The following is a 27,499-nucleotide window of genomic DNA, read 5'->3' as shown; positions in this document are numbered from 1 at the left end:
AGCGGTGGCGGTTTGTGACGATGTTCTGCAACTCATTTACAACGCGGACGCGGTACCTTTTGTGATAGCGATCGCAGCGGACAAGATAGCGGACACGGTGGTCAAAGGCGCGAAACAAATCCCCAGGCTCCGACGGCCTTCCGGTTGAATATTATCGGACCTTCAGCTTATTGATGTTCCAGGAGTTATGCAATCCTTCCTTCCCCGCACCACCAGACTTTGTCAACGGCATTCTCATACCAGTGCCGGAACCCTTCAGGAGGGACTCACATCACCCACTTTCGCCCCTTCACGTTACTCAATGCGTATTTTAAAATCTACGCTAGTCTCTTAACGGCGCGCATGCGTGCATTGTTGCATGCAGTACATTCTGCACAACAAAACTTCGAAGCTGTGGGGCCACCCTTCAGACCATCACAGGTGGATTTCGGGACCTTATTGGGCTTTCCGCTTCCTGCCTCCTCCGTGCGGCACTGGTGTTGATGGATTTCGGCAGCGCCTGCGACTGGGTCCACCACTATTTGCTCCTCTCGGTGGCAGAATGCATGCTGTTTCCACGGTATTCATAAACGCAATTCGCCTCTTAGTTTGCAACGCCATCCATGGTACGTGAATGGACGGCTGGCTCGACCGATCCCTGTTCGGTGTTCGGTCAGGCGGGGACGTCCTCTATCCATTATTTTTACGTTATCGCCCTCGAGCCTCTCATCAAAGGCCTTCTACCCTGTCTTAGAGGACTTCCATTGGACAGCCACACGTTCCACCGCCCGATCTAAGCGCACGACCTTCTACTTCTTGCACACCCGCCCACAGAAATAAACGCTGCCATAGCACGGATCCAACATTATGTACAATCGTCGGGTAGTTACCTCAGTGTCAACAAAGCGATTATCATGAACACTGGACATGGATTCCAAGATGAGTGACCACCAACGTTGGCCACAGCGACAATATTCCGTTATCTGGATATCGACTTTACCAGATCCACCCAGCCCGCCGCAGCAGAAACATGTCGACTGATGTAGTCTATCCATTACCACATTAGCCGCAACCTCCTGCGCAACCTGAACCCACTACGGAGAGTGACATACTTCAACATACACTATGTGATAAAAAGTATCCGGACACACCACAACACATACGTTTTTCATATTAGGTGCATTGTGCTGTCACCTACTGCCAGGTACTCCATATCAGCGACCTCAGTAGTTATTAGACATTGTGAGAGAGTAGAATGGGGCGTTCCGCGGAACTGAAGGACTTCGAACGTGGTCAGGTGATTGGATGTCACTTGTGTCATAAGTCTGTAGGCGAGATTTCCGCAGTCCTAAACATTCCTGGGTGCACTGTTACCGATGCGATAGTGAAGTGGAAACGTGAAGGGACACGTACAGCACAAAAACCTACAGGCCGGCCTGGTCTGTTGACTGACAGAGACCGCCGACAGTTGAAGAGGGTCGTAATGTGTAATAGGCAGACATCTGTGCACACCATCACACAGGAATTGGTGTTAGAAGCGTAAACATTGGACTATTGAACAGTGGAGAAACTTTGTGTGAAGTGATGAATCACGGTACACAACGTGGCGAACCGATGGCAGGGTGTGGGTATGGCGAATGCCCAGTGAACGGCATCTGCCAGCATGTGTAGTGCCAACAGTAAAATTCGGACGCGATGGTGTTACGGTGTGGTCCTGTTTTTCATGGAGGGGGCTTGCACCCCTTGTTGTGTTGAGTGGCACTGGCACAGAACAGGCCTACATTGATGTCTTAAGCACCTTCTTCCTTTCCACTGTTGAAGAGCAATTCGGGGATGGTGACTGCATGTTTCAACACGATCGAGCACCTGTTCATAATGCACAGCCTTTAGCGGAGTGGTCACGTGACAATAATATTCCTGTACCGGACTGGCCTGCACAGAGTCCTGACCAGAATCTTATAGAACACATTTGGGGTGTTTTGGAACGCCGACTTCGTGTCGAGCTTCACCGACCGACATCGATACCTCTTCTCCGTGCTACATTCGGCGAAGAATGGGCTGCCATTCCCAAGAAAACTTCCAGCACCTGATTGAAAGTATGTTTGCGAGAGTGGAAGCTGTCGTCAAGGCTAGGGGTGGGTTAGCACGGCCGCGTTGGTCTTGCGGTTCTAGGCGCTGCAGTCCGGAACCGCGGGACTGCTACGGTCGCAGGTTCGAATCCTGCCTCGGGCATGGATGTGTGTGATGTCCTTAGGTTAGTTAGGTTTAAGTAGTTCAAGTTCTAGGGGACTGATGACCTAAGATGTTAAGTCCCAAAGTGCTCAGAGCCATTTGGGTTAGCACCATGTTGAATTCCAGCATTAGCGATGAAGGGTAACACGAACTTGTAAGTCATTTTCAGCCTAGTGTCCGGATACTTTTGATCACATATTGTATATGTCACGCCTAAATTGACTCATGCCGCCCAATTACTCCCTTTATCATAGATCCTAGGACTTCAACTTCGCCGCGCGGGGTAAGCTTAGCGGTCTGAGGCGATGCAGTCACGGACTGTGCGGCTGGTCCCGGCGGAGGTTCGCGTTCTCCCTCGTGCATGGCTGTGTGTGTCTTTTGTCCTTAGGATAATTTAGGTTAAGTAGTGTGTACGCTTAGGGACTGACGACCTTAGCAGTTAAGTCCCAAAAGATTTCACACACATTTGAACATTTTTTTTTTTTTTTTTTTTTTTTTGAACTTCAACAGGCCCTCGAGTAATTTGTTTTGACTGGCATCATCTTCAAAATCCGATATGAGCCCCACATCTTCCAAACCTACAGAAGTGACATCGGTCTTGTCTATCTTCAGGCCAGGGTCACACCATGTTGAGATGTCGATAGGAACCTTCACTATCACGCAACGCATCTGTGTAATCCTCATGCCAGACTCACCAGCCGCATCAATGAAATTGGCGTGGGTTCCTCCTGTGATGTCTCACATTTCATTCTATTTCATCGAACTTATATACAAAATGCTCTTCCAAAAACAAGCCTACCGCGGGCGAAGAAATTTTATAAGACCTTGATAATGCACAGATCCTGCAATCCATTAATCCATTGGCGGCACAATGTGCGGACGTCCAATTGTCGATTATGTGGAAGACTGTCCATGCACCTTTCCTTTCGTCTAACATCAGGGCGTTCTGGGACCACTTTATCTATGGCAAGTTTCCCAGCAACCAATGACTACACCATGTCTATGCAAGGACACCAACATCCACGCACTACAAAACCCAACGTCTGGTTTCTAACACAATGTATACTGGCCGGCTACCTCCTCATCTCGCTAGCACCGGTCCTCCCCAATCCTCTACTTCTCCCACACGTTTTTCATCTTCTCCCAACTGAAGACCACGACACCACGTGGTTCCGAGGTCAGGCGTACGCCTACATTCTCCGTGATGACAGACACTCGACACTTGGGTTTTGGTGTCTTGTACTGGAAGCTCACAGTACACTCGAACGTTCCCCAACATATCGTCGTAGTTTTAACAACTGTTTGCGTATTGTGATCAACAATCCCGCTGTTACAACGTAGTTGGGGACAACCTAATCGCCTACGTTCTTGACACGTGTACGAACATTCTGGAACGGTGCGACATACTCACATGTAAAGGTCGGTGACCTGATTGTGTGCAGGGGAACTTAATGTACGCATGCATATTTTTATTTTTCATTATTTTATTTTTGTTTTCTGAATTCAAGTTTTAGTTGGTGTGTTCGCCAAACCATGATACCGCGAGCTTCCCTACGCCTTCCTCCCTCCCTCCCCCTCCTAGGAACGGCCTTACAGGCTTACCCACTACTGTGTCGTTGATATACAGGGTGAATCACGTAAGACGTAGCACCCGTTTTATTTCGTGAATGGCTACACACATCGAGAGGCGGTATTCGTCAAATATTAGAGCGTCGAGGGGGACGTATTTTTGTTTGGCTAATCTTTCTAACGTCCCACACGAAACATGGACCTTGTCGTTGGTGGGGAGGCTTGCGTGCCTAACGATACAGATAGCCGTACCGTAGGTGCAACCACAACGGAGGGGTATCTGTTGACAGGTCAGACAAACGTGTGGTTCCTGAAGAGGGGCAGCAGCCTTTTCAGTAGTTGCAGGGGCAAAAGTCTGGATGATTGACTGATCTGGCCTTGTAACACTATTCAAAACGGCCTTGCTGTGCTGGTACTGCGAACGGCTGAAAGCAAGGGGAAATTACGACCGTAATTTTTCCCGATGGCATGCAGCTTCACTGTAGGGTTAAATGATGATGGCGTCCTCTTGGGTAAAATATTCCGGAGGTAAATCAGTCCCCCTTTCGGATTTCCGGGCGGGGACTACTCAGGAGGACGTCGTTATCAAGAGAAAGAAAACTGGCGTTCTACGGATCGAAGCGTGGAATGTCAGATCCCTTAATCGGGCAGGTAGGTTAGAAAATTTAAAAAGGGAAAAGGATAGGTTAAAGTTATATATTGTGGAAATTAGTGAAGTTCGGTGGGAGGAGGAACAAGACTTTTGGTCAGGTGAATACAGGGTTATAAATACAAAATCAAATAGGGGTAATGCAGGAGTAGGTTTAAAATGAATAAAAAAATAGGAGTACTGGTACTGGTGCGGGTAAGCTACTACAAACAGCATAGTGAACGCATTATTGTGGCCAAGATAGACACGAAGCCCACGCCTACAACAGTAGTACAAGTTTATATGCCAACTAGCTCTGCAGATGATGAAGAGGTTGATAAAATGTAGGATGAGATAAAAGAAATTATTCAGATAGTGAAGGGAGACGAAAATTTAATAGTGATCGGTGACTGGAAATCGATAGTAGGAAAAGGAAGAGAAGGAAACGTGGTGGTTGAATATGGAATAGGGGTGAGGAATGAAAGAGGAAGCCGCCTGGTAGAATGTTGCACTGAGCATAACTTAATCATAGCTAACACTTGGTTAAAAAATAATGAAAGAAGGTTGTATACATGGAAGAGGCCTGGAGATATTGGAAAATTTCAGGTAGATTATATAATGGTAAGAGAGAAATTTAGGAATCTGGTTTTATATTGTAAGACATTTCCAGGGGCAGATGTGGACTCTGACCACAATCTATTGGTTATGAACTGTAGTTTTAACTAGAGATATTGCAAAAAGATTGGAATGTAAGGAGATGGGACCTTGATAAACTGACAGAACCAGAGGCTGTAGAGGGTATCAGGGAGAGCTTTATGGAACGATTGACAAGACTGGGGGAAAGGAATACAGTAGAAAAAGAAGCGGTAGCTTTGAGAGATGAAATAGTGAAGGCAGCAGAGGATCATGTAGGTAAAAAGACGAGGACTAGTAAAAATCCTTGGGAAACAGAAGATGTATTGAATTTAATTGATGAAAGGAGAAAATATAAAATGCAGTAAATGAAGCAGGCAGAAAGGAATACAAACGTCTCAAAAATGAGATCGATAAGAAGTGCAAAATGACTATGCAGCGGTGGCTAGAGGACGAATGCAAGGATGTAGAGGCATATATCACAACGGGTAAGATTGATACTGCCTAGAGGAAAAATAAAGAATTCTTTGCAGAAAAGAGAACCACTTGTATGAATATCAAGAGCCCAGATGGAAACCCAGTTCTAAGCAGAGAAAGGATAGCAGAAAGTCGAAAGGTGTATATAGAGGGTCTATACAAGGGCTATGTACTTGCGGACAATATTATGGAAATGGAAGAGGATGTAGATGAAGATGAAATGGGAGACACGATACTGCGTGAAGAGTTTGGCAGAGCGCTGAAAGACCTAAGTCAAAATAAGGTCCCGGGAGTAGACAACATTCCATTAGAAATACTGATATTCTTGGGAGAGCCAGCCCCGACAAAACTCTACGATCTGGTGAACAAGATGTGTGAGACAGGTGAAATACCCTCTGACTTCAAGAAGAATATAATATTTCTAATCCCAAAGAAAGAAGGTCTTGACAGTTGTTAAAATACCCGCACTATCAGTTTAATAAGTCACGGCTGCAAAATACTAACACGAATTCTTTACAGACGAATGGGAAAACTGGTAGATACTGACCTTGGGGAAGATCATATTGGTTTACGTAGAAATGCTGGAACACGTGAGGCAATACTGACACTACGGCTTATCTTAGAAGATAGATTAAGGAAAGGCAAACCAACTTTTCTAGCATTCGTAGACTTAGAGCAATTTTTGACATGTTGACTGGAATACTCTCTTTCAAATTCTGAAGGTGGCATGGGTCAAATACCGTGAGTGAAAGACTATTTACAATTTATACAGGAACCAGATGGCAGTAATAGGAGTCGAGGGACATCAAATGGAAGCAGTGGTTGGGAAGGGAGTGAGACAAGGTTGTAGTCTATCCCCGATGTTATTCAATCTGTATATTGAGCAAGCAGTAAAGGCAACAAAAGAAAAATTCGGAGTAGGAATTAAAATCCATTGAGAAGAAATAGAAATTTTGAGGTTCGCCGATGACATAGTAATTCTGTCAGAGACAGCAAAGGACCTGGAAGAGCAATTGAACGGAATGGACAGTGTCTTGAAAGAAGTATATAAGACAAACATGAACAAAATGAAAACGAGGATCATGGAATGTAGTCGAATTAAATCGGGTGATACGGAGGCAATTAGATTAGGAAATGAGACACTTAAAGTAGTAAAGGAGTTTTGCTATTTGGGGAGCAAAATAACTGATGATGGTCGAAGTAGAGAGTTATAAAATGTAGATCGGCAATGGCAAGGAAAGTGTATCTAAAGAAGAGAAAGTTGTTAACCTCGAGTATAGATTTAATTGTCGGAAAGTCGTTTCTGAAAGTATGTGTACGGAGTGTAGCGACGTATGGAAGTGAAACGTGGACGATAAATAGTTTAGACAAAAAGAGGATAGAAGCTTCCGAAATGTGGTACTACAGAAAATTAGATGGGTAGATCACATAACTAATGAGGAGGTATTGAATAGAATTGGGAAGAAGAGAAATTTGTGGCACGACTTGACTAGAAGAAGGGATCGGTTGGAAGGACATATTCTGAGGCATCAAGGGATCACCAATTTAGTATGGTAGGGCAGCATGGAGGGTAAAAATCGTAGAGGGAGATCAAGAGATGAATACACTAAGCAGATTCAGAAGGATGTAGGTTGCAGTAGGTACTGGGAGATGGAAGGCTGCATCCAACCAGTCTTTGAACTGAAGACCAGAACAACAACAACACAAATGTTTTTGGCAATGGTATAAACGGAGGTACTGAAGTAAGTCCTTTTTTTAAAGTGGAAGCAGATACTTTTTATAACTGCATTCGATAGCTCTTGAGACATATAGTAATTACACTACTGGCCATTAAAATTGCTACACCAAGAAGAAATGCAGATGATAAACAGGTATTCATTGGACAAATATATTATACTAGAACTGACATGTGATACCATTTTCACGCAATTTGTGCGCATAGAAGCTGAGAAATCAGTACCCAGAACAACCACATCTGGCCGTAATAACGGCCTTGATACTCCTGGTCATTGAGTCAAACACAGCTTGGATGGCGTGTACAGGTACAGCTGCCCATGCAGGTTCAACACGATACCACAGTCCATCAAGAGTTGTGACTGGCGTATTGTGACGAGCCAGTTGCTCGGCCACCATTGACCAGACGTTTTCAGCTGGTGAGAGATCTGGAGAATGTGCTGGCCAGGCAGCAGTCGAGCATTTTCTGTATCCAGAAAGGCCAGAACAGGACCTGCAACATGCGGTCGTGCATTATCCTGCTGAAATGTAGTGTTTCGCTGCGATCGAATGAAGGGTAGAGCCACGGGTCGTAACACATCTGAAGTGTAACGTCCACTATTCAAAATGCCGTCAATGCGAACAAGAGGTGACCGAGAAGTGTAACCAGTGGCACCCCATACCATCAGGCCGGGTGATACGCCAGTATGGCGATGACGAATACACGCTTCCAATGTGCGTTCACCGCGATGTCGCCAAACACGGATGCGACCATCATGATGCTGTAAACAGAACCTGGATTAATCCGAAAAAATGACGTTTTGACATTGGTGGACCCAGGTTCGTCGTTGAGTACACCATCGCAGCACTCCGGTGCGTGATGCAGCGTCAAGGGTAACCGCAGCCATGATCTCTGAGCTGACAGTCCATGCTGCTGCAAACGTCGTCGAACTGTTCGTGCAAATGGTTGTTGTCTTGCAGACGTCCTCATGTGTTGACTCAGGGATGGAGACAAGGCTGCACGATCCGTTACAGCCATGCGGATAAGATGCCTGTCATCTCGACTGCTAGTGATACGAGGCCGTTGGGATCCAGCACGGCTTTCCGTATTATCATCCTGAACCCAGCGATTCCATATTCTGCTAACAGTCATTGGATGTCGACCAACGCGAGCAGCAATGGTGCGATACGATAAACAGCAATCGCGATAGGCTACAATCCGATATTTATCAAAGTCGGAAACGTGATGGTACGCATTACTCCTTCTTACAAGAGGCATCACAACAAAGTTTGACCAGGCCACGCCGGTCAACTGCTGTTTGTGTATGAGAAATCGGTTGGAAACTTTCCTCATGTCAGCACGTTGTAGGTGTCGCCATCGGCGCCAACCATGTGTGAATGCTCTGAAAAACTAATCATTTGCATATCACAGCATCTTCTTCCTGTCGGTTAAATTTCGCGTCTGTAGCACGTGATCTTCGTGGTGTAGAAATTTTAATGGCCAGTAGTGTACAATGATATAGCGTTTATTAAAGTTGACGTTGAAACATTTCGTAAAAAATTTTGAGAAATGTTATAGAATATGATCATACGATAGTCGGAAACGGCATTTGCGGTGCAAACGCTGCCAAGTAAGCATCTCAGACCTGACTGTGTAGTTGTACTCCGTAAGGTAGGCCTGCGCTAAGAGAATAGAGCTTTATTTCCCCTTTAATCAACTTACGACCTACATTCAGGGTCACCTAAGAACGATGTATATGGAAATAAGTCGCAGACTAAAGTAATTTCACACTTGTGTATTCTACTAGATCGTGAGCTGAAACAGAGAAATCATTTGTTCATTCTTTAAAAAGAAAGATGTCTTATACGCTGCAAAAAGCAACTACTCGTATATACAAGTATCAAAATGTTAGAAGGAATATTTGCTCTATTTTTTCCTGTACGTGACACTGTGTTTCTTAGACGTAAAATACATGTCTTCGTTGGTCCATTACGGGCAGGGGCATCGGCTCGTATGTACTTTTCAATGTCAGCAGACTTTACCAACAGCCATACACATTAAGATATTTCATTTTATTCTGAAAGCGACCAGTTTCAGCAATTCATTTTGTTATCTTTAGGACGCACTTCAGGACCCATCCAATTTTCTTTTTCCAAATGATCGAACTTTATGACTCTGGATAATCCAGGATGGAATATAACAATATTAGAGAAGGAAAGTTGCTACTCACCATATAGCGGAGATGCTGAGTCGCGATAGGCACAACAATATGATTCACACAATTATAGCTTTCGGCCATTAAGGACTTTGTCAGCAATAGAAACACATACACACACGCACACACACACACACTTATGCAAACGCAACTTTCCTTCTCTAATATTGTAGCTTTATGTCTCTATACGATAAGTTCGTCGATTTGAAAAAAGTGTTTGGTGCCTGAAGAAGGCAAAATGAATTGCAGAAACTGGTTGCTTTCAGAATAAAATAAAATATCTCAAAGTGTACGGTTGATGGTAAAGTCTGTTGATATTGGAAAGTGAAATACATGTTGTCGGACAACCGTCACTACTTACATTGCTCTAAAATACAAATATAAAACAGGCAGGAAACAGCGCTGCGGTCGGCAACGGCTATATAAAACAAGTGTCTGGCGCAGTTGTAAGATAGGTTGCTGCTACTACAATGGCAGGTTATCAAGATTTAAGTGAGTTTTAATGTGGTGTTACAGTCAGCACACGAGCAATGGGACACAGAATCTCCGAGGTAGTGATGAAGTGGTGATTTTCCCGTATAATCATTACCGAATGTACCGTGAATATCAGGAATCCGGTAAAACATCAGATCTCCGATATCGCTGAGGCTGGAGAAAGATCCTGCAAGAACGGGACCAATGACAACTGAAGAGAATCGTTCATCTTGACAGAAGAGGAGTCCTTCCACAAATTGCTGCAGATTTCAGTACTGGGCTATCAACAATTGTCAGCGTGGGAACCATTCAACGAAACATCATCGGAACCGAAGACCCCCATATGTACCCTTGATGACTGCACGACACAAGGCTTTAGTCCTCGCCTAGGCCCGTCAACGTCGACATTGGACTGTTGATGACTGGAATCATGTTGCCTGGTCGGACGAAGCTTGTTTCAAATTCTATCGATCGGATAGACGTGTAAAGGTATGGAGACAACCTCATGAATCCAAGGTCCTTGCATGTTAACGTTCGAGCTGGTGGAGGCTCTGTAAAGGTGTGGAGTTGGAGTGATATGGGACCCCTGATACGTCTAGATACGACAGGTGACACGTAGGTAAGCATCCTGTCTAATCACCTGCATCCATTCATATGCATTGTGCACTTCGACGCATTTCCTGCACGAATAGCTACAGACTGGCTCCAGGAGCATTCTTCTGAGTTTAAACACTTCCGCTGGCCACCAAACTCTCCCGACAATAACATTATTGAGCATATCTGGGATGCATTGCAACGTGCTGTTCCGAAGAAATCGCCACAACCACGTACTCTTACCGATTTATGGACAGCCCTGCAAGATTAACGGTGTCAATTTCCTCCAGCACTAATTCAAACATTCGTCGAGTAAATGAGGTTGTTGTGGCACTTCAGCGTGCTCGCGGGGGCACTACACGATATTAGGCCGGTGTACCAGTTTCATTGGCTCTGTACTTGGTGCTTCGTCATAGACTGCATCCTTAAGTGCTTGCCAAAGAAATAAATCGAGAAGAGTGAAATCGGTGGACCTCGCATGCCATTTGACAACAGAATATCGCCTTAATAATTCGTGCAATTGCCTGGCGCGTCGGGCGCTGGCGACCCGGACAGATAGGCCTATAACGTTGTACTGTTTTCACGCCATTTCTTTTACATTCTTTTACATCATCCTCATTGGCGTAGATGTTTGCACGCAACAAATATTGAAGCAGAAATGAATGGCCTGCAGTGCAAACAAGTGAACAGGCAAATGTGTTGATATTCTGACACAGCGTAGCAGGAGAATTCTGCTGGAGGGTATTTGCACCGCTAATGCTAATTACGACCACTTTGCTCTCGGACGTTTCTCGATCTTTTTTACGACAGGTTTCAACGTCAACATTAACAAACGCTATGTGCTGTAATTGGCTCCTGAAGAGTTATCGAATGCAATTATAAAAAGTATACGGTTCCATTTATAAAAAAAGTTCTTGCTTAAATATCTCCGTTGATACCAGCGCTAGAAACATTAAAAATAAATAAATAAATAAAATTAAAATGATAAATACGTGGCCCTCGACGCTCTTTGCCGAAAACCGCGTTTCGATTTGTGTAACCGTTCAAAAAATAAAAGGTGTGTTTCGTCTTACGTGACTCACACTATTAAATTAAAATTAAAAATGTGAAATAAAAAAAACTTTCAATGGCATTTGTTCGCTAAACGACAGTGGCCGCGAGTTCGAATGTTGGTCCGTCATACGAGAAAGACAGGTTGTGGGGCTTACGTCACAGCTCGTGGCAGTGCAGGTCTTACAAGTGCCAACATCAGTTTCCGGTGAGGAGCGAGTAACTATTTCACAAGAATTTACTAATTCACCACTGCGCGTTTAAATACATGTAAGTTCTCGATAGCAAACGACAATATTAATGCTTTTATCTGGTAACTTTTCACTCATTTCGTTCCAGAGCCCTTATATCTCGTTGGCCCCGATGGTGGCGTACTGACGTCACAACCGGTGCCAGCCATTCCGTTTACAACGGGTGCAGAGGGTGCGCTGGCCGAGTTGCACCGCTGGTAGGCGCGGCTAATTGGTCACGCACCACCGCCACCACCTGCGGCCAGAAGCACTTTGTGCGGCGGGTTTGCGGCCGCACCAGGAATTCTGGTGTCAGCCTGCCGCGGAGCGCAAGCAGCTGCTGCGGCACAGGTGCCACATCCAGCAGGGCATTGCCTCCGCGCCACCAATTTCTGCAAAAATCAAAGGAACAATGTAAGAATAACAAATGAGTTGTAGCTTTCATCGAGTTTATCCGAATGTAAAAATATCGTACTTGTGAAACACAACTAGCTCTTTATTGTCATGAAATAATGAGAGCTAGTGACATGGTATGTCATATTAATTCCATATTTGTAGGCTTCGAGAAAGCTATTGGCCCGAACTTCATAAGGAAATTGTAATCAAATTGTTTGGCTGTGGACTGTCGTCTCAGTTGTGCGACTGGATCATGATTTCCTGTCAGCGGAAGAAACTAAAGGGAAGTCAACGAATAATACGGAAGTAATATCTCGCGTTCCCCAAGGAAGTGTTAACGGCCCTCTGCTGTTCCAGATGTATACAAACGACTTAGGCGACAATATGAGTAGCACTATCAAATTGTTTGCTGATGATGCTGTCGTTTACTGTGTGCTAAGTCATAAAAAAGATAAAAACCAATTGTAAGATGGTTTGGACAAGTGGCAATTGATTCTAAATAACGAAAAGTTCGAAGTCGTCCACATGTCAACCAAAAGGAATCTGCTAAATTTCAGTTACGCTAAAAAACACCCAAATCTAAAGGCAGCAAATTCAACTAAAGGGTTAGGGATTACATTTACGAATAAATGAAGTTAGAAAGATCAGATATAGAATGTCGTGGATAAAGACAACGATTTGTTGCCAGAAGCCTGAGAAAACAAAACAGGTCTACTAAACAGACTACCTACAATACACTTGTACTTCCTCTTCTGGAGTACTGCTGTGCGGTGTGGCATCCGCATCGGATAGCATCGGCGGAGGAAATCGAAAAAGTGCAAAGAAGGGCAGCTTGTTTCTCTGCTCCAAACAGAGAGAGAGCGGCACGGATATCATTCGTGAATTGGGGCTGCAATCATTAAAATAAAGGCATTTTTTTGTTCCAGCAGAATCTTCTCATGAAATTTCAGTCATTAAATCTATCCTCAGATGCGAAAATATTTTTTTAGCGCCCACCTATTTAGGAAGGGATGATCATCATAATAAAATAAGACAAATCAGAGCTCATACAGATAGATTTAAGTGTTCGGATTTCCCGCGCGCTTTTCGAGAGTGGAACGGTAGAGAATTAACTTGAAGGTGGTTCGATGAACCGTCTGCCAGGCAGTTAATTGTGAATTACAGAGTAATCATGTAGATGTAAATGAATACAACTCTTGTCACCAACTGGCGGATTACAACTGTGTCACGAACAGGGACAAGAAGCCGCAACCTTGTGTTTCACAGACAACGCTTTTACCTATTGGGCTACACACATACGCCCTCATAGGTTCACTTCACCCCTACCTCTCGCCTAATGTCAGAACTGCGCAGAAGGTCTCCTCCCTACGCTACGGTACTAGCTGTGCTGGAATACACAGCATTCCAGAGGTATGGCTTATCACGGTCGGGAGTGGGAGGGGGGGGGGGAGGAGGGGTTACTTCGATCGGGCACTCAGTTTTTATTTGGCGGGAAGTTTGAAAACAATACGCACTGCCCTGTAGAACGAAAGATTAATTCTACGTAGATACCTCGTGGCCTAGTTCTCATTCAGTGTAGGCTGTCGCATCGTCACACTATTTTGAAATCAAGTGAGGCAATTAATTATGAAGAGGGCAATTAAGCGAATAAGTAAATGTTGACTGAAGACATAAAAAAAGAGTCGTATTTATGAGATTGAAAGTCTCTAAACTATCGAAATAATCTTGACTAAAGACAGATTCTTCATCTTTCACTTTAACTTTGTGCTACAAAATGTTACCAGAGATTTTTATTTCATCCATGGTCTTTCTGGTCTGATGCGACAGACCACGAATACATCTGTCCGAACCACTTGATCCCTTTGCCAACCGCTTGATCTCAGAGTACTATATAGGCACAGCGTCCTCAATTTTATGTTTGACACGTTCCAGTCTCTGTCTGCCGATGCAAATTTTATCCTCTACAAGTCTCTCAAGTACCACGTAAGTTATCACCTAATGGTTTAAGACACGTCATATCATTCTGTCCATTTTTCTGCTCAATACTTTCTGCACGTTACTCCCTTCACCGATTGTGCGGTGTACAGGACACATTCCGTGCCTTAAAGGACAGTCAGTTTCAAAATGGAGAGACGCGTAAGGCGCAAAAATTGTACGCAGAGACGTAGGCATAAAAATCGTAAGGAAGTTCAAATGGATGTATGTTGCAATAGTTACACAGTGATGAAAAGGCGTGCAAAAAATTGCGCGGAGAGCTGCATAAGACCATCTTACGTCTGAAGACCACAACAGTTCACCTCATTTCTGATGTGACCGCCACTGGCGGGCAGAAGTAAACAGTGCAGGTGTCGGGAAGAAACAAAAGTTTATTGAACACAATTTTCACAAAATATTCTCCACAATGAAACAAAAGAAAAGATGGTCATACAATTAGTGAAGAAATGAAAAATGATGGTTCGTAAATAACAGAGCCACTTTGGTATTCAGAATCACAAAGTTAATAGATTAGTTCCATTACACTTGAAAGACTTATACACTCTTTAGTGAACACAATCATTAAGTCAAAAGGCTTTACGTTAAAACCAGTGATTAAGTTTCTATAGTCACACGTTCTTTAATGAGCAGAGTCTTGAAGTCCAATTAACTTTACTTGGAATGGAATCATGAGTTTCTCATTCGAATTTAAAACCAAAGTCCAAATCAAAACTTTAGTGAAGAAGAACAAACACTTATGGTCTACTTCACTGAAGAAGTATTGCGATGCAACAGTAATGAAATATCTACATCCAACAAGAATAGAAACTTCCAGTTTGACACTGTCCTATTGACCAGAAGAATAACAGTGCAATTATATCGCGTCTCGATGAATATGTCGTTGATCACTTATAGTCCCAGCTGAGGAAACTGCGTGCTCTTCAGAGGTCGATGGCACGGTATTTAGCACAGTGTAACGGAGATTTTCAGGTTGCTGACTGCAATGGGACTGCTCTCTGGAGGTTATGTGCTGGTCTAAATAGCTCCCATGAGGACGGATACATGCAAGTATATTTTTTGGAGTGACATGGCGGATCCATGAAGAGGTGTGGTTTCCCAACTGCCTCTACCGTCGCCATGCACTCAGCGTGGTAACCTGGCCGCAGTGCTGTTGACGTCCGCTGCTGGTCTGGCTGTGGAGTTTCGGGTTTGCGAAGTTCCATGCCGTTTGCACTGTAGGGGCTGCGCTCACTGCAACCCGCATGACAAACAAGATGTGCACGGCGACGTCGGCCCCTGACGTCTAGGACTCCACAGCATTTTCCTGTATCATTCTATAGCACCACATCTCAAAAGACATACTTTCTCAGAAATGTCTTCCTCTATATCAGACCTATGTTTAATACTAGAGGACTTCATTTGTCCAGACATATCCCTTTCCCTTGTGCTAGTCTGGCTTTATTGTAGACCTCCTACTTGATTTGCCCATCATATGATACTTTTATTCCAAAATAGCTGAATTCCTTCGAGTGGTCTACCCCGTGGTCCCGTATTTTAAAGTTAACTACATCACTAATGTCATTTCTGACCCTCGTCTTCCGTAAGTTTTCTATCAATTCACAGTGTGTGCTCACTAGACTGCTCATTCTGTTCAACAAGTACGGAAATTCTGCCACGTTTTCGCTGAAGACAGCAGTGTCACAGCGAATCTTGTAACTGATATCTTTTCACCCTGAATTTTAGTCCCACTCCTAAAACTTTTTTTGATATTCGTAGCTGCTTGTTCGATGTATAGATTGAATGATAGGGGGGAAAGGCTACATCCCTATCTTATACTCTTTCTAATCGAAACAGTTCTTTCTTGGACTTCCAGTCTTATTTTTGCTTCTTGGTTCTTGCATACGTTTTACATTAACCGTGTTTCCCTATAGTTTAGTCGAATTTTTCTCAGAATGTTGAACATTTTGCACTACGTTACATTGTCGAATAGTTTTTCTAGATAGATTAATTCTGTGAAGGTGTCTTTATCTTTCACAGTATTGCTTTACTATCTTCCAAAGCTCTGCTGAAGCCTGACCTTTATACAGGGTACCCTGCGTCTTCCACATAGGCTCTCATTTCTTCTTCTATCATATCAGACAACTCTACCCCGTCGTAGAGGCCTGCAGTGTATTGCTTCCATATATCCGTTCTCTGCTCTGCGTGGAGTTCCTGCTGGACATTTATGGTGACGCTGAATTTGCTGAATTTATCCTCCCGACGGTAATCCTCTTCCTCTCACCGAGGCTTTTTCAAAAATGTATCCTACGTAAACGTGACTTTTAAAACGCTAATACCAAAATGTTTTTCACTCTTCTGTACCAACACTCAGTGCAGTTACCCGGGATAACCTACCTCGTCTAACTGCTAGAGTTGACAGTGAACGGAGGGAAACACAAGAAAAATGTTTACCGGTAATTCAGTCAACCGTCTCCAGTGGAGGGTTTCTTTGAGGACAATGTACATCAACGAAGGGATGGTAGAAACGCTGCTGATCCCTGATGAACGTAACTTACCACAACAGTAAATGCAATAATGTTTCCTTAGTGTTTTCGTCTGTTTACTGTGAAGTCCAATATCTCTAGCATCACTTTTGATTGCATGACTCGCGCTTTCTACAGCTGACAAAATAAAATCTGCTCTATTACAACAGCATGATTCGCAAGTTCTCTCTGAGGCGTTCTACCAGCACATCTCCTGGCTCAGGTGGTCTATAAAAGCATACGATTACCAAGATTGACCAGTATTTGATTCTTAACTTTATCCAGATTATTTCACATGAGGAATCAGTAATAACCTTACTAGATATTATTGAATTATTTACGGCCATTAATACGCTGCCACCATTGACGTATAATCTATCCTTGTGACATATTCAATCTAAATATAGGATAGTTCGTTTGCTGTTGACTTCAGGTTTCATCCAGCTTTGGGTAACTAATACTATGTGGAAGGTATTTTCTTTAATAGACAATACCATATTCTGGGATTTACAAAGGTTGCTTCTGCAGTGTACTAAGATCATAGTAATTCATCTGCCAGGACTAGCATTCTTTGACAGTAATATAACTGATCGTCTTCGGCAAGCACTTCCCAAGTAGTGGTTCTTCTAATCCAGAACAATTCCAGCTGCATCCCACATGTGCTCTGCAACACGAGTAGCCGCTTTCTTTGTGCAGTGCACGGCTGACCTATTAACGGGCGGATCCTTCAATTCCCCACCCGATAGCGGAGGCCGAGAAATTCGCATCCAGTATTCTCACAGCATCGTCCGAGCCCTGGTTTTCACCTTACACTCGGCTCCAAACCAAAGGCCTTGGAACGATAAAACAAACACTGAGCCAAGCTTGATTCCGACGTGGGATAGTAGCTGCCTTCTTCCGTTCAGCCAACCGCCTAAAGTAATGGCGGATAGTCTCAGAACCTATGCGGAAAGCGTCATTCGTGTCAACATGAACTTCGATTGGCCGCCGATTGCACCCAGTGTGTTCAGAAACTACTGGCAGGACTCCTTCAAACGTCGGACGAAACTACCCGACAAACCTACCAAGCGGACTTGGACCATTTTCTACAACCTGCCTGCTATTTCTCTCATGAGCTCCATCACCTGCCTAGCGTTGCAACTTTCAGCGACCAGCACACCAGCCCTCTTCACTTGTGTGGGATTGGCACGAAAATCGGCATCTGACCCAACGGATTAGACAGTGCTGGCTAAGATGTGTTATCAACAATAGGTAGCAACTCTACCTGTAATGTAGGCGTAAGGGGCAAGTTCTCCCTTTCGTCCTCTTTGTTAGGGAGTGCTAACGGTAACAAAAGTGTCACAGCGACCCCCACTGGCACCCAAACGTCGTTACAACTTAGTGTAGTGGCGTGAAGCCTCTCAATCATGGCGAACACTGCTTCTAGCTGTTTCCGGACAGCGGTTGTTTCTCCTTTTGTGACAGTACTGTGTATCTTTTTTATCGTACGGGGACCCGTTTGCTCCTATACGTTTCCAGGAGCAGGGTTCCTACAACCTCCTGGCCTGCAAGTACATCCCCAACACATTTGCAAGATATTATCCGAGACACTATGCAGGCAGTTCAGGTTTAAGCAGTTTGTTGCAATCAAGACTGGTACTGACGTTGAAGCATGGGTATCGAAAATTTTATTTAAAAACAGAGAAGTTCATACAAAATAAACTGATCGTCATAAAAAGAGCTGTAGCCAGATACTGACTTGTTGTTACGCTATCGTAAACCTTCTATTTGGAATTCCTGCAACGGTTAGCGTCATTTTTGGCCCTTTTTGGAAGAGTTTTATCCAAAGTTCTTTCCTCGCTAATCAACAGATGCTAGTTAATACTGTGAAGTTAACAAAATATACAATACTGCGTTTGGACTTAACGATAGTGAGTTAATTGTACCAACGCTGTCTTATTTATGGCATTTTAACGAATAATTCAATTTATACACTGCCGGAAAAGAAGTTAAACACACACAAGGACTGTGTTCAGTGGCACCAGAGTATAATATGTGCATATAGAGTGGTTTTAGTGTTGGTGATTCATTTTTCACGATCATTGGCGATCGGATGCCTCTCAGGAGGCGTGTCTACGCGCCCTCTATTTTGGCTCTGCAAAAAGTAACTGTGCTGAGTGTGGAGGATACTGATCTGTGGAATACTATCGCACGCGTCGACCAGGTTCTGGACCTCCGGGTACTACCGTCGCTCATCAAGATTGAGGGACTGTGTGAACGGTGGAGGCCGACCGATCAAGATGGGACGAGATCCGGGTACATATTGCACCTTACTTCTCATCAGGGACCATTGGGAACCGTCTGCCTGCAGCAGGGTTAATACCACGAGAGCCTCCGGCCGGGGTACCATTGACACCACGACACCGCCAAGCATAACTACCCTGGCGTCGTGAGAGAGTTGACTGGAGAGTGGAATTGCACTCTGTTGTCTTCAGTGATACGATCTGTTTATGTGCATGTAATGTACTTACACATGAACGGTGTAGACCTTGTGATCTGCCAATACTAGAGTGCACTGGCCGACGACACACGGTTGCCATCCCAGGCTTCATGCTGTGGTGCCATCAGTTATGATTCGCGGTCACAGGGTCTTTCTGCAGGGTAAAGTAATCAGTGTCCGCTATATTGCACGAGTTGTTATTCCCGTGATATTGCCATTCCTTCAACAGGAAGGTGATGCTTCCATGAGGACAATGCACGTCCACATAACGTCGATACTGCACAAAGTGCTCTTCGTGGCATACAACAACTGCTCTCGCCAGCTGGATCACATATAACCCACCTGAACACATATCAGACATAATGAAGAGGGCGCTTACTCGTTCTCCAGGGCCTGCGAGAACCACTGACGAGCTGAAAAAAAGTTGCAAGATGCTTGGGACAATTTATTCCAGGTTCCCATTCGGCATCTTTGTGATCGTTTGCATGTGAGAAAGTACACCTGAGATGAGTGAGGGTAGCGGGAGGAGAGAGGGGCGGGGGGAAGAGGGAGGGATGGGGACTTACACTGTGTACTGATGTGACAGTTTGAGCATGCTTTATTATGAGGTGTTTCATTTGGTTTGAAATCGTTATCATATACTCCCAGTGATGAACTGCCAGTCACCTCACCTGTCGGTGTAATGCTCTTGTCCTTGATGGTGCTGAATTTCTTTCCGACAATGTGCGAAATTGAACCATTTAGGTCCGATATCATTTTCAGCCTCTTCCTATGCTAAGAGTATCCTACGAGTTCCACATCACTGGCAAGGGGTAGGTGTGATACGTTTTAACAAGCAAACACCGATTTAACATGTGAAGTGTAGAATATGTTGCAGTAATAAACAGTAAACAAGTGAAATTGAGCCAAACTGATAAAATGAGTAGAACTAAGACTTTAATGTTGTCAACACAGTAACGAACCTAAGTTGGATACAGAATATTGTATTTTCACAATGCTGGTGACTACTTTGAAGGTCAGTAAAACTTTGAAAGAAGTATCTATTTCGTACGAGCTGCAAATAAATAGTTTCCACTATTAAAGTTCCAACATTCGTATTATGTGAGAATAATAAATTAGAATCACTGAGTCAGATGAAGCCATGCGGACAGTAGAAGTTCTGTATTAAAATTCTAAATTTTCCTGTGAATCTGATTTTTTCTCAATTCAAAAAACGCCGTGGAGTTGCAGTATAGTATGGACTTCACACTATACTCGACGAGGACATCCTACAGATACCAGACCATGGAAGATGGGTGCCAACGTATTTTCATGTATCCAACATAAAAAAAACCACACAGTGTCGCGACATATCTATTTACATAAATAGAGATAGAACGCGCTTCTTATTAATATAAATGTTCATTAAAATACCCTTTTAAACACCACATAGTACACGTTTTGTAAAAATGTGTGCTTCTTTGCTGACAGAGCTAAGCTATTGTAATATTCAAGTTATTTTTATTGAAAATGAAGTGTTTCCTGATGTAAGTATTGTGTTACTTTCAAGAGAGTTATCAATATTAATCTTTGAATTACACTCGAAAGGAAGTCTAAATTTCTGTCATTTTCAGCAGTGCAACTACGTTCTAGTGTCTTATCGATTAGCACAAGTTGTATCAACGTTCAGTATTTGCTAGATCTTGCATTGTTAGGAGAGGAATTCTTTCCAGTTCAAAACCAGAGAGTAATCCTCTGATTTGTCCAACGTAGCCTAAAAAAAGGAATTTTGATTGCTTTGTCAGTAACTATGGTCGCTCTCTCTCTCCTCTCTCTCTCTCTCTCTCTCTCTCTCTCTCTCTCTCTGTCAGTCCTCTGTGACCTAAGTCTGTCGTGACAAATACGTGCCGAAGTAAACATCACCTGGGCCATATGTGGGGTGAGTAACTATAAGCTGCACTGCCACCGCTTCACCAGTTGTTTTCCTTCCTTTCAATTACAAGCGTCTTAAACCCTCACTTCTCGAAATAAAGTGAACAGAGCTATGACAAATTTGGTGAACTGAGCTATGACAAATTTATTGATGTTGCCCAGTACTTTCAGCAGCCACTTTAGAGACACTGTTTTTTTACCAAAGACTAACCTTTGTTGTATTCTAAACAGTTTCAGTCCACTGTTCGAAAATAGGAAACGACGAGGACTGCCAGTTCAAAATGGCTCTGAGCACTATGGGACTTAACATCTGAGGTCATCAGTCCCCTAGAACTTAGAACAACTTAAATCTAACTAACCGAAGGACACCACACACATCCATGCCCGAGGCAGGATTCGAACCTGCGACCGTAGCGGTCGAGCGCTTCCAGACTGAAGCGCCTAGAACCGCTCGGCCACTTCGGCCGGCTGGACTGCCCGTTCTCTGCACCACCCGAAACATAATGCATCACGTCTAGTTGGTGTAAATAGCAATTTTAGACAATCCTTCAAAACCACACATTTGTCTTCCTCCCAAGTTTAATCCTTAACAAAAAATTTTCTCGCAGATTTCAAAATGGTTCAAATGGCTCTGAGCACTATGGGACTCAACTGCTGTGGTCATTAGTCCCCTAGAACTTAGAACTACTTAAAACTAACTAACCTAAGGACATCACACACATCCATGCCCGAGGCAGGATTCGAACCTGCGACCGTAGCAGTCGCACGTCTCGCAGATTTCTCACATATAAATATATGACTAGTGACTTTTCTGAAAAGGTCCAACTATATTCAAGTTGTCAGCGTGAATTTATAAACCGTTTGTTAAATTTATACTGCTTCTCTTTACTCGAACCACCTACAGCTGTTCATGTCGACAGAGAAACAAAAGTTGGTTTCACTGACAGTTGGCATGCGAAGAATATAGATAAAATAGTTTTATGTATGTTTATCAACGCTCGCACCCTTCATGATGACTTTCTTTATGGAAGAAATATTCACGCAGACAATAATTATCCTGTCCCGAGGCCAGGAGGACACCTAAACGAGACCGATTCGCTGAGTGTGACGTCTACTGGCAGCACTATGTAACTGACTGCATGACGTCACGAGTCCGTGACCCCAGAGAAGACAGGGTGTAACGTCAAGGGAGAGTAACGTAGTGTGAAGGTGGCCTTTCGAGAATGGGGTCAGCGTGAGTAAGAGAAGCAGGCTACGGCCACAGGTAAAGGATGGGAATTCCAGAACGAGTACGTGTTCTTCACAGCAGCGGCAGACGACAGGAAAACAGTCAAAAATGTCTTTTGCAGCTGCAGACTATCACCAGTAAACATTACAGCGAAATAATTACTTCCAAGTGAGGACATCAAATTGAGTGACTTAATGCCAAGTGTTCAGTGTATCACTATACGACGCATTGCAAACTATAGTTTGCGGCTGACGTCGATTTTATAAATAATACCGGAACAAACGCATTCAGTTATACAAATAGCAAACTAATACTGCCACACTCATAAACGACATGTCTAACTCGAGCTAAACACATACTAAACTGACAAGATTATTGTAACAAGCAGCTTGACATAAGCATGTGTTAACATATACTATAACCCTTATCTTACATGCGGTAATTTAAGTATTATGTCAGTTGTTTAAAACAGGCCAGCAATTAAGTCAGCCGTAATGTTTGATGTTCAGGGATTTCGATATTACTTTGATAGGAAAAACTTAAGCATAATTAAATGTTTGTATGCACTTTTTATTTTAAAAGTTGTGCTTGATAACTTTGTTTTATGACTTCATTAATACTCACTTTAGTGTATATGCTAGAATGTTTTGTATCATCGGAAAGTGACGAGCGTGGGAAGACGTATTTCAGTGTACGTAGTTGTAAGAAGATGAATATATATATTCAGTGATGACCATTTTGACGATATTTTGGTAACGAATCGTGAACATGAGTAGCATTGTGAGTTTTACGAAGCAACGTGCTAAATAAGTGGCGCTGTGGCGCCTCATGGACTTTCCTGGTCAGTTGGTTGTTGGTAGACAGTCTGCTCGCATGGAGAACTGGTGGTGAACGTCATTAGCCACGGAGGTTACACTCATGTAGGGACATCTGGTAACACGCCTTTGGTTCGCTGCCACACCACTTGGAGCGCTGCAAGTTTATCAATCCATCTCCTTGCTTTCTTATTGGTTGATTTCTTCGTGTCATAGTTAACAGAAGTTGGTTTCATTACAGTGTGCTTCTGATTATGACTTCTGGTTTGTCTTGTACTCTTTGAATTGCGTTGTGAATACGTTATTCTTATTCTGACTGCGTCCTCCTCGCATTCGTAATATTAGATGGGGTAGTGATACCCAAATTTGTTTCAGTTTCATATGAAACAGAAGCTAAATTTGTTGAACAGTTTTCTGCTGACTTACGTGTATCCGTTTTTGCTGTCGAATCTCAGTGCGAACTGCTCGGTCTAAATGCTTTGTAGGTATATTGCCCGTATTGCAGGCTAGTTTTGTTTGCTTCCATTTCCCCTACTTCTTCACATTTAATGGAGGTTTTGTAGGATTTAACAGTATTGATACCCATCTTTATTATATCTTGCCACAGAATGGGTATGTAATTCTGTTTTGAATGGTGTTGCTTCTTGCCTCTGAGTGCCATGCATTTCACAGAGTCCTGCAGAGTGTGAATGTAGATTTAGACGATGAGGCGCTATGCTTTGCATTCTTCGTGACTAGAGCATTCTTCCTTGCTAATACTAAAAGTGTGACAGTAGTTACGCAAATGTTTTCACATGCCGTTAACAGCTACTACAAACAGTACATTTTAGCAGAAGTAATTAAAAATTTCTATAGCCTTCATTAAGAGCGAGAGTACTAAAACAGATGATACGAAAAATAACGTAGATTACAAGTGATATACCTACATTGCATTTATGTTTAGCAGTTCATAGGCGCATTTCTAAGCAGTAACAATCAGATATGAGTCAACACAACTAAATATGACGTAAACAAAATTCTGTTTCATACGAAACAAAAACAAATATAGAATTATTTACCCCACCCAATAATAATAACAGCAAAATTAAGCGCAATATTTTGCAATTCGAAGAGCGCAGTACGCACAAGGTGGTCGTATTCACTAACATAATTTTCACTTGATAACAGCTACACGGTCGAAATTGCAATATTGGATTTTACAAATAAGTGCACTTTACCACAAGACTAGCGGACACACCTACAAGTAGGAATGAAAATATTATCATCTAGTACTAGTACTTAGAAAAACAACAGTACGGATTTCCGAGCCTTATTTCTCGTGTTAAAAGTTCACTGCCACACCACGTGGAGCGTTGCTGCTCTTCTGGTTTCGTGTCGCAACAAGCACCTTGCACTTCTAATATTTTGACATTCTATTGTCGATAACGTTCGATTTGGAGAAGAACAGATGTTATCAGGGGCCAGTGCAGCCAGGCCGATCCAACACTTTAAATTCTATGGGAGGAACGACTTGGACATGATGTGGGAATTTGACTTTACGCTGTTTTCCAGCGATGTAAGTTTTCGCATCCAGAAAACTTTAATCTAGAGCAGGTGTCAGCTTACACTGAGGTAATAGAAGTCATGGGATACCTCCTACTATCGTGTCGGGGTAGTGCAGCAACTCGACGTAGGATGGACTAAACAAGTCGTTTGAAGCCCCTGCAGAAATACTGAGTCATGCTGCCTCTACAGCTGTCCATAATTGCGAAGGTATTCCCGGTGAAGGATTTTGTGCATGAACTGACCTCTTGGTTATGTCCCATAAATGTTCGGTGGGATTCATGTCGGATATCAGGGAAGCCAAATCATTCGTCCGAATTGTCTAGAATGTTCTTCAAATCAGCTGCGAACAATTGTGGCCCAATGACATTGCGCACGCTCATCCATAAAAATTCCATCGTGGTTTGTGAACGTGGCTGCAAACGGACTCCAGGTAGCCGAATATAAACATTTCCAGTGACTGACTGGTTTAGATGGACCAGAGAACCCAGTTCATTCCATGTAAATACTGCCCACCACTGTTACAGAGCCACCAGTAACTACTACAATGCCTTGTTGAGAATTTGGGTCCATGGCTTCGTGAGTTGTGCCCCACTCTCGAACCCTACCATCAGCTCTTACCAACAGGAACCGGGCTCATCTCAACATGCCACGGTTGACCGTTTGTCTAGAATCTAATAGATATGGTCAGGAGCCCAGAACATGTGCTGCAGGCGATGTCGTGCTATCCGTTGTCTGGCGTCATAGCCCATTAACGCCAAATTTCACATCACTATTCTAGCAGATACGTTTCTCATGCGTCCAGCACTGGTTTCTGCCGTTATTCCACACAATGTTGCTTGACTGTTAGCACTGACAACGCTACGCAAATGCCGTTAAGTGAAGGACGTACACCACTGCGCTGTTCGTGGTGGGATGTGATGCCTGAAGTTTGGCATTCTCGGCACACTATTGACACTGTGGGTCTCAGAATACTGAATCTCCTAACAATCTCCGAAGTGAAATTTCACATGCGTCTAGCTCCAACTACCATCCCGCGTCCAGAGTCTGTTAATTCCCGTCCTGCTTCTATAATGTCGTCTGAAACTTTTTCACATGTATCACCTGGGTACAAATGACAGCGCCGCCAAAGCACTGCCCTCTCATACGTGGTGTATGCGATACTACCGCCATCTTTATTTGTGCATATCGCTATTCCATGACTCTTGTCACCTCAGCGTATTTCACGAGGATCTTTAGTGACCAGTCAAACAGTATCGTTGAGAAACGTACGGTAACGCATAGTCGGGAAATCGGAAATTTGGAAATTTGTGGAAAGGTCTTATGGGACCAAACCACTGAGGTCATGGGTCCCTAAGCCTACACACTACTTAATCTAACTTAAACTAACTTACACCCGTGCCCGAGGGAGGACTCGAACTCCCGACGTGGGGAGCCGCACGGACCGTGATAAGACGCCAGAGACAGCGCGCCGGGAAATCGACTTTCGTGTTGCTATCGAGTTAGCTATTTTAACTTGGGAATCTGACAAATATTACTCGGTAATCACGCTATGTTAATAGTAGTTACCTACTATTTTCTTATTTTTAACTCATGGAGGAAACGAACAAACATTTGAAGCCGCCATATTTCATTGTGTTTCTATTGACAATACAACATTCTGTGGCCAACTTAGTTTCGTCACTGTGTTGACAACATTCAACTTTTAGTTCTACTCATTTTATCAGATTGGCTCAATTTAACTTGTTTACTTTTTATTTATTACTGCAACATATTCTGCACTTCACGTATTAAGTTGGTGCTTTTCTGGTACAACTTATCACACCTACATCTACATACATACATCGGAGCCACCGTATGGTACGTTGCGGAAGTTATCTTTTATCACTACCACTCGTTATCTTTACTGTCCCACTCGCAAATATATCGAGGGTGGAACGACTGTCTAGGCACGTACGAATCCGAATTTCCCTTACCTTTGTAGTCCTTCCACCAGATGTACGTTTGCGGCAATAGAATCTTTCTGGAGTCAATTTTAAATGACGATTCTCTACTTTTTTTCAATAGTGTTTCGAGAAGAGAAAATCCCCATTTTATTCCACGATGTATCTCCTAACATCATCGTCTTAATCAACCCTATCGGTAAAAAATCTAGCAGCCCGCCTCTGAATTGATTCGACGTCTTCCTTTAATGCAACCTAGTGGAGATGCCACGCACCAACACTACTCAAGAATGGAACGCACGAATCTCCAATACGCCATCTCCTTTACAGGTGAACCACACTTTCCTAACATTCTCTCAATAAACCGATCTTTTGCCTTCCCTACTGCTATCTTGCGTGGTCGTTCCGTTTCATATCGCTTTGCAACGTTACGCCTAGATATTTAATGGACGAGACTGTTAATCAGCACACTACTAACGCTGTATTCTAACATTACGGGTTTGCTTTTCCTACTCATTAAGTTACATTTTTCGACATTTAACGATAGCTGACATTCATCACGCCAGCTAAAAATCTTGTCTTACACCTACTGAATCCTCCTAAGCTCACTCAGCTACGACAGCTTCCCGTACACCAGAGCAGCGTCAACAAACTGACGCAGACTTCTGCTCACCCTTTCCTTCAATTTGTTTCTGTATATAGACATCAATAGGTGTGCTATTATACTTCCCTGGGCCCCTTCAATGATATGCTTATCTCCAATGAATACCCGCAGTCGAGGACAACGTTCTGACAAAGATTTACTTGTTTAACAAGTCTTCGAGACGGTCACATATCTGGGAAACTACGAATATTCCGTACTCTCGTACCTTCACTAACGGCCTGTAGTGGGGC

This window comes from Schistocerca nitens, chromosome 2, assembly GCF_023898315.1.
Source record: "Schistocerca nitens isolate TAMUIC-IGC-003100 chromosome 2, iqSchNite1.1, whole genome shotgun sequence".
NCBI lineage: Eukaryota > Metazoa > Arthropoda > Insecta > Orthoptera > Acrididae > Schistocerca > Schistocerca nitens.
Note: the sequence above shows the minus strand (reverse complement) of the source record.